This window comes from Penaeus monodon, chromosome 40 (genome assembly GCF_015228065.2).
Source record: "Penaeus monodon isolate SGIC_2016 chromosome 40, NSTDA_Pmon_1, whole genome shotgun sequence".
NCBI lineage: Eukaryota > Metazoa > Arthropoda > Malacostraca > Decapoda > Penaeidae > Penaeus > Penaeus monodon.
In genome coordinates, this window is record NC_051425.1 from 8711419 (window position 1) to 8723918 (window position 12500).

The window sequence follows — 12500 nt, forward strand, 5'->3', positions numbered from 1 at the left end:
TATTATTATCATTATTATCGCCATAATACTTATTATCAATTTCATTATTATTATCATCATCATTATTATCATTATTAATCATTATCATTAATATTCTTATATAATTGCTATCACTATTAGCATAGTATTAGTAGTGTTATTAATAGTGTTATCATTATTATTTCTAATATGATCATCATTATTATCACTGTTATTTTGTTATGATAATTATTATCGTTATTACTTTTACAGATGCAACATTGTTATTCACTTAAGCATTTATGATCGTCACCAGCTACATCATACCAACAGTCTCGAAAAAGATCTACATTATAAATTAATCAAACTATATCTTAGGTGGTATTTCTAACACACTTAGTTAAAACACATTCTCTTTGTCTATCTCATTTTCTCTCTCTCTTACTTTCTCTCCTCTCCCCCTCCCTTTCTCTCTTTCTTTGTCTCTCCTCTCTTTCTCTCTCTCCTATCCAAAATTGAACACGAGTCCTATGTTAAGGTCAGTAGTTATCTCTCGTCTTTCGTGACCTTTCTATCACTATTAGTAATGCATGCTGATGAAATATTTGGCTGAAACTATTCCTTGACGAGGCACACTTTCGCAAACGTTAGATTTAGAGGAAAGAGAGGATATAACTTTTAGAAGAAATGGGAGGAAGGGAGGGAGGAGGGAGAGAGACAGAGACAGAGACAGTTATTTAAACTTTACGTAGACATGTTCTGTATACCAACAATACCATAGTTGATGGTGTATAAGAAATCTTGTCAAAGATTTGGACAACTCCTAAGAGATACATCAACAGCAAACATTCGTTTTATAGAAAACATTTCAGCTAATAAGTGTAAAAACTCGCCACCCAAATAGACAAATAAAAGCCGCCCCTCGTTGTATTTATAGTACAGTGTCAGCAATAGCCATTACCTTTACGGGAAACATTTCAGATAATGTGTGGAAACCTACTCCAGGCTCCTTCTCTTTCTCTACACATAAGTGATATGTGATAAGCCTCAGACTTAGTTAGAGAGGATTTCATCTCTGTAAACTCAATTATCTGAGAAGTTAGTTCGCCGAAGCCCCACGACGCCTCCTGCCCATAATCCATCATTTCCAGTAATCAAGACAAATTGCGCTACTTCTCCAGGTAGAGTAATAACGGAGGAGGAACTCGATATACGACCCTGCGGCCTAGGTATATAAGAGCGATTTCCCCGTGAACTGATCTTGAGGTGATATCGGATGATCACATTAATTTAGGGAGCAGGTAGCTTCTGCCGATGAGTTGCGAAGTCGTCGTTTACTGTCGGATGATTTGCGAAATGTGTGTCTTCTCCAGTTTACATATGTCTCTGTTGGTTGATTTTGTACATGTGCAGGATGGCTTATTAAGCGAAAAATAGGTTTAATGAAGGTTTAAAAACTTCAAGTTTAGTCTTAGAACCCCCCCCCCCCTTATCTCCACCTTCTTGAGCGCCTGCCCTTGTTGACTGGAGGGTTGCCTCGCTCGCCCCCCCCCCCCTGCCATAGGCCTTAGCAAGACCTCTCTGCCGTTTGCTGTTTTTTTTAATTATTTCCCTTTGTTAGAGACTAGAGCGATGCATTATATTTTATTAATGTATTGCGTTGGCATGATTTTTTCACTTTTTTTTTCTTTTGTGATTTTGTGTCTTTCTGTCTATTTTGGTGACGGAAGAAATAAAAATAAATTGTTAATATTATTATTATATTATTAATTTTCCATGTCTCTTTTGACAATTAATTGATACTAATTAATAATGGAAGATGATTAATAACTGATAATGAAAGTATTTTTATTATAAAAATGGATTACAATTCAATAATGAAAGTACACTTTATCAATAATGAACAATGAAAAAAATATATTAATGGGATATAATAATTAATAAACCTAATACCTATTCTAATATCTTAGCTAACGATAATAACCTAACTGCATTAATGAACACTGCAGTAAGGAATGAAGAATGAATGATATCATTGAATGAACAAGAAGAAACGTGGCAATTACTAGCAGTGCTTTAACACAAGGACAGTCCTTACGTGGTATTTATATTATATTGTATTATATATATATATATAGATAGATAGATAGATAGATATAATATATATATAGATATAGATATATAGATATAGACAGATAGATATAGACATATATATAGACAGATATAGAAATAGATATATAGATATATTTATACATATATAGATATTTACAGATGCTATGTTTATATGTATATGTATATATAAATATATATGCACCTATATATGTATATGTATTTGTGTGTGTGTGTGTGGGTGGGTGTGTATGTGTATATATAAACACACACACACACACACACACACACACACACACACACACACACACACACACACACACCACACACACACACACACACACACACACGCATTCTGCCAATTCGCAAAGATCAATTTTAATACAAGTAATGAAAGCGTTCATTTGCATCGCCACCACCACCCGGGATTGAGTAGCATGACTTAACAGTCTCAAGGCTCGTGGGGTGAAATTATTTTATTCCTCTGCTGAGTATGTCGAATATACAACAGTCATTACAACAGTTTAACCAATTTCTGTTATTTTATAATTTTATGACAATAAACAGGCATAGTACAATAGGTTTTGTATTAGTAATAATGAATATGAGATAATGACAAGAATTTTCTTTTACTAAACCAATTCAAGTCTACGGTTACCTATAACTTTATACTCTCACTTTGTCTACTAATTATAAATCAATAATAATCATAAAGTATAATAAAAAAAAAACGAACCTCCCTGTTATATTCCGTTATTTTACTTTGACAAATTAAGTAATCAATCCTTCACTTCTTTCGTGGGTTTTCCTTTCTCACACTTTTCTTTGATCTATTGTTCCTTTGCCAATTCATTACTTCACACAATTGGAATTGTCTCCTCTGACTGAATCCATTACTGCATCCATGGGCAAAATAAATAAGTAAATAATTAATGATAATAAAAAATATATGTTTCCTAACAACAGTTAGCCATAGAATGGAGTGTTGGTATCGATTCATTTTCCTCAATCTATCATTGTCTCTGCATGTGGGAGGAGAGCAGAAGCCCGTTTTATTTATTGGAGTTCAGTTCATAGAAATTTAACATTTATGTTAATTTTACTTATCAAGCATGACAACCTTACATTTCTGGGCAAAACAAGATTTTTAATACCCGGCACTTAACATACCTGCGTGTGGGAGAGCAGAAACCCTCTGTAATGGTTATGAATATCTGTCTACTCTTCTACCTCCCCCCATTGAATTTAAATATAATAACCATTTACAGATTACTATAATTTACTCTATTATTTCTAACATTCAATTTTGCTATACTGAAATGCTTTCAAAACATAAATACGTAAATAAACTTTTTAGTGGGGTTTGGCAATTCTACATAATCCAGATAGCTTTACGGTTTCAACCAATGCACCTTGTAAATGTCGAATCAATAGCAATGTCGACATGTATGTGCGCGCACACACACACACACACATTTCTATATCTCTATAATAATGATCACACACACACACACACACATACATACGCACACATCTATATCTCTATAATAATGATCACACACACACACACACATTTCTGTATCTCTATAATAATGATCACACACACACATCATAGGTAAAGCTGTGTGTGTGTTATTTCCTGGTATACTAAATTTGGACAGCAGGGATTGACATTAGGATAGGAAGTGAGGCAGAGAATAGGTGGAGCTATATCTGTGAGTGTGGCATATGACCCTCTGAACTTAACAGTCACATATAATATTCCTTTGCAATTTTTGTGATGCGATTTCAGGTATAACTTAAGTAAAGTGCGCAGTCATATGTAATATTTTATTAGGGTGTATACGGATTTTCAAATTCAATTTTTATTTCATTCGTAAAATATCTGTAATATATATATATTTTTTTTCTTTTTTTCTCTTCTTTCTTTTTTTTCATATAGTTAGTTATTCATATTATCATTAACAGTGTGTGTGAGTGTATGCACATATGTGGATCCTGGGAGAAACCTCCAACTGTATTTACTTATTAAGAATATGTGTCGAAGGCTGACTTAGCGGCCTTATTAGTGGTCGTGGGCTTGGTAAGATTCCTCTTGTAATGAGCACTAGGACACGAAGTAAGAATGACCCAAAAATTCGTCTGTGGCCACCCTTTGTATACCTCACTTACTTGGTGTTTACACATACGTTACTTATGTATACCTCATTTGATTAGTCTTTAGCTGTGTAAGACAATTAGTACTTAATTTTTTTTTTTATCTTATTATTATTTTTTTTTAGAAATATGATATTTTATTTTCTTAGAAAGATAATATTTTATTTTACTATTTTTGTATCAGGTGCTATATATATATTTATATGATTAAACTAAGATAAGGAAACATTGTAAAATATGCGAGTTTACCCTACAAATTTCAGTTTTCTTTGTTTCCCCCACACAGTTATATTTCACTGTTGCTTGTTATATTTAGGTTCAATAATAGATATTTTAATGAAGAAACCAATATGTATTATTTTGTTACAGGAGAGATTCATTTACGTTCCGGCATTATGCATGTATGGAATAAGACGAACCATATGCTTGTAATACATGCGACCTGAATAGATTTTAAACAGTTAAGAATATACAGTGTTAAACCCTGATATTATAGCCATAACCAAAGAGAGAGAGAGAACCGATACAAGTAACCTCGAAAGAGGTTAAATACCAGAAGTAAGAAAGAACATTCAGCTGTACTAATATCAATAATAAAATTATAAAATACTATAGATCTGATTACAGAACAATAACAAAGTAATCATTTGAGAACAAACTGGAAAACCATGGTAAACAGAATATCTTCTTCACAGCTAGTGGCTGACACGTGGCACTTGGATACCATTCAGATGTTTCTCTGTTATTATTGAGGATTTAAAACCCATTCAAGGAGTAAGTGTTATTGAAATGTATAATAGAATAATGCTACCTATGCTAAAATGAGGGTTTCCTAAAAAGAATATAATGCATAAATATAAAACTACTCAGATCGTATATAATGGCATGACTATACACAATTTGTTTGTCTAAAGTAATTTTATTCCTATAAGAAATCAGTTATATCGAATCTTTTATTGTGTTATCATTCCTAAAATAGAACTATTGTTTCTTTTTTTTAGGAATGTTTTTTTTTTCGGTTTTCCTGTTTTGTTGTTTTGTTTGCTTCATGAGATGTCCTTGATGAGATGGACCAGATGTAAAGCAGAAGCCATCCTTAGGAATCTTTTGAACTGATACAGTGAAGAAAGGAAGGAATTTGAGGAAAGTATGTACAAAGGATTTCAAGAAGGAAGACATAAGAGAAGGACAGTTTATACTACACACATTAGTGGAGAAGTGGACATCTGTATCAATTAAGGTTTTTAATTGTACAAGTTTAATTATTTATAATTCAATATATCAAGAAGTGTAAGATTATCAATTGTTTGATATTACCCTTCTCTCAGTTACCTCTAAGACTGAAATTAGATCATCAGTAACCCTCTTATGATTATTGTATTTTATAGTGTGGGTTCATCAAGAGTATGACTCAGGTAATGATACAGGAGAGCTCACACTTGACGTTAATTAATAGTGCCCCCTCTAGATAAAGCCCGAGTGGATTTCCCAGTAGAAAGGGAAATAGTGGCTTTAATCATAGACAGGAGTAGGCGCAATATACTCTGTGGATGTATATCCGGAGATACATCGGTCACAGAAACGTATCTTCCAGCTATAACCACTGCTTTTAATTATATAACCATATAAAAATAAACAGGTGGCATTTAATTTTGTATTTAATTTTGGGAATGATGAATATAAAAAAGAGGAATATTCTCTAATTCTTTAATAACATTTTGAAATACGGCCAACTCTACACCCTGTTATGGATCATTAGGGAAACAATTGCTGCTTGCTTGAGATTTGCGAAGTTCTGGCTTCGCCCGGGCCTTTCACTTATGGCCCGGCCTGTGTCAGCTTTTTATGGCTGTCTCATTTGTTTATCTGACACTCGGTGCTTACCGTGGCGGTGGGATTGCCAGCAGGCGCTCCTGTAGCCGTGGTGTAAGCATCTCGCATAATCTCTTTACCAGCACGACGGCTGTGTTCTGTGGGTTTTGTCTTAGGAATTGCGTGTGCACGCAATTCTCCAAGTAATGTACGAGTATGGCGTTCGGCTCGCCGCAATGCATGCAACACCTCTCTTCATGTTCTATGGTTTGTATAATCTGCCATGCACAGTGGTAACCTAGGCGCATTCTGTGCAGAATGACTTCGGTACCTCTGTTGTTTATTTCAGAGAGTGCCAGTGGTTCATAGCCTGTGGCATCTGAGTACCAGCTGGCCGAGGGGGAATATCTCGTTTCCTGTCTGTGAAGCTGCAGAAGGAAGGAGTTGGTCGTCACCGTACACTTCCTCCTAAGTAATTTTCGGCTCTGATGTATTATCATGGGATTAGAGGGCATACACCGGCCGATTTCGGCTAATCTGTCAGCAAGCTCATTGCCTCTGATCCCTATATGGCTGGGAACCCAGTTTATGATAATTCTTCTACCCTGAGCAAGCATCCTTTGTGCTATTGTGCGGATGGTTGTCAGGAGGTAGATGTCAGTGGGTGAGCGCTGCTGAAGACAGTCGACGGCTCCTTTGGAGTCTGTGTGTATGACCACGTGTCCTTCCCTCACGGACGCGTGGCTGAGTGCTTCCATGATAGCAACTGCCTCTGCCTGTAGCAAGGAGGCATTGTCTGTTACCCTAATGGATATTGTGGCATCCCTTGCTGCGAAGCCGGCGCCTGCAGCGTGGGTCAAGGGATCGACCGATCCATCTGTGTAATATGTTCTGCTCCCCGGAGGGGTGATGGTTGCAATGACCCTCTGGGTTTCTGCCTTTAGGCTAGGCGTACAATATTTATTCTTTTTGCTTGCCAGTCTCATGACCGAGAACTCTATCGAGGTTTGTGCCCACGGCGGAGCTTCGACAAAGTCAGGGTGTGGGGAGTCCATGCCCTTGGCCAGTAGCGGTTCTTTGAGCTGATGGCGTATTAGCACCCTGGCTGTGTGAGACAGCCAGGAGTTGTTTTGCAAACAGCTCGTTATCTAGTTCTAGGCGTCTGACTATTTTGTGTCTTAGGCTTGTGTTCCTGGGAGCCTGGATGACCTTTGATAAGAATTGTGCTGCCGTTAGATCAATTCGTGAGGCCAAGGGGAGAAGGTTTGTCTCCACTAGGAGGTTGAGGACCTTCGCCCACCTTGGGGCACCCAGAATGACCCTGGCGGCTTCGTTTTGGACTGTCTCCAATCGGTCTTTATATTTTCTCTTAATGCCAATCAGAGCGAGGGAGGCATAGTCCTACAATGGGCCTGACAGCATGTACGTAGAATGATCTTAGTACTCTATGTCTGGCCCCTATGCGTCTTCCACTCATTGCTCTCATGACAGACAGTCTTGCCTTTGTTCGGTCAAGCAGGTGCTGGACCTCCTTGCGGAAGGAGAGGGTCCGGTCTATCCTTACCCCAAGGTAGAGGTAGTCCTGAACCCACTCCAAGTCCATTCCCTGGATTTTCAGACTTGTGCCTTGAACTCTCTGTCTCAGAGCCATGGCTTTGGATTGGCTGCAGAGATCTTTAGTCCTGTCCTGCAACACTCCTCGGATACCAAGTCCAGACAACGCTGAGCTTTGTTTAGGCAGTGTGGTCCAGTGGAGATGATAGCGAGATCGTCTGCATAGGAGATGATCTTGCACCCCACTGGGAGGTTTATGTTGAGGATACAGGACATTAATGTGTTAAAAAGGGCTGGACAGAGAACCCCACCCTGTGGCGTTCCATTTTCTAGTGGCATGTGCTGTGATAGGTGACCTTGGAATTTGACTCTGGCTGTTCTATTGGTAAAGTAGTCACCTATCCAAGCCAAGAGCTTACCTCTGATTCCTTTTTGGATCAGGCTCTCCTGAATGGCAAGAGGACTTGCCAATTCGAAAGCCTTCTCCAGGTCAAGGAATACTACCACAGATGTGCCCGTGTTTATTGTGCTCAAGAGCGTGGCTATGCTGTGCGCTGTGCTCATGCCCCTGGTGAACCCGTGGAGGTGTTCGTGTGGGGGTCCCATTTTCCATCGGAGCCGGTTCAGTACCATCCTCTCGGCAGTCTTGGCCAGACAGCTGAGGAGAGAGATGGGGCGGTACTTCCCCGGCTCCTTTGGTTTAGGGATGGGAACTATGGTAGCCCTCTTCCAGCTCTAGGGTAGAGTGGAAGTTTCCCAGGACTTGTTGATGAGTTGCAGGAATGCAAGCTCACCTACCAGTCCCAGGCAGAAGATGATGGGGTACGAGATCCCGTCATCGCCTGGGGCTGTGTTGCAACTGGCTTTATATGCATCTCTTAGTTCCCTCAGAGAAAAGATAACGTCTGAGTTATCGGGTTCGGCTGCCCTTTCTCTGATGTGAGCAAGTCTGCCTGGTTGTAGGCGTTCTTGTCTTGCCCTCAGTTCGGCTGGCAGGCTGTCGCTACTCGTTCTCGCAGAGAACTCTTGCGCCAGTCTGTTGGCCTCTGACTGGGGGTCGTGGTGCGTGCATCTCGGGGCTGAGCGGCTGGTGGCTCGCTTGACCCGTTGCCATATCTCTGAGAGGGTGGTACGGTGATTGAAGAACTCACACCATTCCAGCCACTTTTCCTGCCTCACTCTGCTCGCAGTTTCCTTGGCGTCCCTGACAGCCTCCCTTAGGAGGGCTAGGTTGTAGGAGGTTCTTTGCCTTCGGAAATGTTTTCGGCACATATTTACCCTGTGGTTGACGTCCTTTATCTCGTCATTGAAGTACCAGGCGTCCTTGTGACTCCTGGACCCAGGCCGAGTTTTGGGTATGGTCAGTGAGGCTGCCTCATCAATGGCATTTACAAGTCTGGCTTGTAGCACTTCCACATTTTCACTTTGTGTGGGTTCATTGCTTCTCAGACAGCGGGCCAAGGCGCTCTGGAACGCCTGCCAGTTGGCCTTGTCTGTTTTCCATCTTGGATTCGGTCGCGGTATTTCGGCTGGGCCACTATCCATGAGGGTTGTTATAGTGCCATAGTGGTCACTAGTGACGGTCTCATTGACACGCCAGCCAATCCTCTCCACCAGAGTCGCAGTGGCCAGGGTGAGGTCTAGGACCCCTCCTCTCACATGCGTTGGCTCCTGGCTGTTGAGGAGAGCGATCTCGGGGAATGTCTCAAGCACGTTGGCTATGTGATGGCCAGCCGCATCCGGTGCCCTGCAGGGAGCCAGGATGGGGTGGTGTGAATTGAAGTCTTCCCCTATGATCACTCGGTCGTGTGCTGCAGAAGCACATACCTGGCTGATGTCTAAGCTACTACAGTGTGGCCGGCTGTACACATTGTACAATTTCAGGGGTCCCCCGGCCAGTTGAATCTCGACGGCAAGAGATTCAACATCTTCTCCACAGTGCGGTGCATCGGCTATTGCGGAGCAGGGAATTGTTGCTTTGACCAGGGTCATCAGGCCTCTTTTGCCATCGTAACGTGGCAGCGCGTAGACGTGATACCCGGAGAAGCGAACAGCTTCCGCTGATAATGTCTCCTGGAGCATGACGATGTCAATGCTCCTTGATTGCACTATTGCGTGGAGGATGGCACTCCTTGAGGAGAAGCCACAGATGTTCCACTGCAGAATACTTAGATTGCATGCCATGATGTTACTAATTGATAGCTACATCAGAGACATCGTCGTATTCGGATTGACAGTCGGAGTCTGACAACTCCATTGTGAGATCCTCACTGCTTGAGGGGTCTCCTTCGGCTGTCAGGCTATCCCTGGATCCACTGGGGGGTGGAGAGCCTTTGGTAGCTCTGACTTGTCTTATTTGGCTTTTTCTCTGGCCAAGCTGTTTCTGTGCATTGGCTGGCCTTGCCTGGGCAGGCTCAGCTTCTTCTGATTCGGCTTGTGGCACTGAATCAGCCTGGTTAGGCTCTGCCTGTGAGGGCATAGCCTGGCTAGGCTCTGCCTGTGAGGGCATAGCCTGGGTTGGAGTGGGGAGGGGAGTCTCGACCTGGGGTGAGGGAGAGGATTGGGCTGATTTGGCCCTCTCCATCCTCCTTCCCTTTATGCTTTTCACAGTCTGTTTGAATGCCGTCATGGCAACGTCGACTGCCTTATCCGCCTCTTCCTTGGTCCTGGACAAGGATACTGCCACTGCTGTGACTACAGCAGTGATCAGGATCGACATGTCCCCCTCGTCGAAGAACATGTTTTCTGGGTCTGGGGAGGACCGTGTGGTGCTGTTGGAACCTTTCCTGTGGTTCCTCTGCACTTGCTTTACTTGGGGGAACTCCTGATTGTCGGAGATCTCCGGTTTCGGCTGGGGGGCAGCTTCCTTCCTCTTAGGAGGTCGGGAAGCCTTTTCGCTTTTGTTTCTCCCCCAGATGTAGGTGCCTGGGGGGGCAAGAACAAAGTCTGGTCGTTTCTTAGCAACCTCTTGCCGTTTGAGGGCCGCCTCTTTCCTGACAGAGCAAGCCAGGCTCCAGGCGTGATGCCTCTTGGCACAGTTAGGACATTTGGCTGTTGTGTCCTTCTTTTCTTCTTTATGTGCCTTGATGCACACCTCGGTGTTGTGTGCCTTGCTACAGACACCACATTTTGGCTTGGCTGTGCAGTTAGCCTGGTGGTGTCCAAACTTCTGGCACTTGAAACACGGAAGTGGTTCAGGCACATAAGTGCGTAGGTGATAGGTACCCCAGTTACCCAGATCAAGGGTAGAGCTTGGGCTACCTTTCATGGTTACCAGGACTTGCCTGGTTGGAGTGTTCCCCTTCGACAATCGGGAAGCCTCCACAACCTGTGTGTGTGATGCTATCACCTCCACATTGTATGAGACTGAGAAGCCAAGTAGCACCATCTTGACCCTCTTTTCCTCGGGATTCAGTGGCGAGAGGCTCACTTTCCTCCCAACTTTTAGCTCCTTTGTTTCCTGCAGGAAACAAAGGGTGGCCTGATCTTTGGGCATGATGATCATGCCCTGATCTCACGCAACCCGGATCGACAGCCGGATTTTGCGCTGGCTCTCCAATGCCCTTACCATTTGGTAGGCATTGTCGAAGCCTTCGGGTTTAACGGGGACCTTAAATTGCGGGAAACGCCTTGGGGGTCCAGACTCGCCATCAGAGTCGGTCTCCGGCCTCGGACGTTTCGGTCCGCCCTTTCGGCTTAGGGGCCTGCTCGTGGGGGCACCACTGTTTCGGCTGGTTCAGCTGGTGCTCCCGATTCAGTCAGTGGGGTCGTCTGAGGAGTGCTCAGAGGCCTTCCTGGTCTGGGTGCTGGCCTGGAGGGGCCAGCACGAGAGTCCATCTGTTGGACGATCTGGTGGACAGACATGTTTGTACATGCTTTTTCTGTCTTGTCCACCATCTTGGCAGCAGGCATGACAGTGTCATCCTGTGCTCGGGGTTTTCTTTTGCCACCCGAAGGCATGTAAGGCTTCAGGGTGGCTGCCGTGGTCTGGGCCTTGCACGGGTCGTCAACAGTAAGGTCTGTCTGTGGGGGATTTTTGTTTTGATTTTCCATGTACTTGGCAGTGCTTCATCCACTCACGCCCCCACCCACTACGGAGTCCAACAAGGGGAAGCTGAGTGCTAGAACCAATGTCTAACAGCAACAGGGGTGATGAGTGGATATACGCAGCCAATTAGCCGTTTGCACTGGTACGCACGGACGGTGTGGGTACCAACGGCAGCATGACTGCTTGACCCTAGCCTCCCGAGGGAGACCAGCTGATTGACCTGACCGGGCCTGGATCAGGCCGCCTGTCTTGCCAGAATAGAGGACCAAAGAGGCGTGTTGCTAGCCGCAGGGCGTACTCGTGCACGGCATCGCTCAACCTCCAGGACTCCCGTCTCCCAGCTCACAAGGATGCCACGCACAGCAAACACGTGGGTAGGTGACAACCTCTGGGAGTATCCCAGAGGGGATGTCCTTGCACCTACAGGACATCATTGATGGGAACACTTCTGCTCCTCCCTCAGTGAGGAAGGGAGCTCTTTCACTTTTTCCAGGCAGTTCCTCTCCACTCCTCAGAGAGGACCTGTACCCTTTTTCAAAGTGAATCCCTCTTTTCTCTGAAACGCACAAAGGTTGTTTCACCTCATTGAGAAAAGAGGGGGGCCCTGCACCTGTTCCTGTCAGTTCCTTCATCCCTCTGAAAACAGCCGGCCACAGACTGTTTCACCACAGTGAGGGAGAGAAATTAACCTTTTTCCAGGAGGTTCCTATGGCAGGACGGTTTTTAAGGTGAATCCCTCTTCTCTCTGAAACATCCAAAGGATGTTTCACCTCAGTGAGAAAAGGGGGGTCCTGTACCTGTTCCAGTAAGCTCCTTCGTCCCTCTGAAAACAGCCAACCACAGACTGTTTTCATCACAGTGA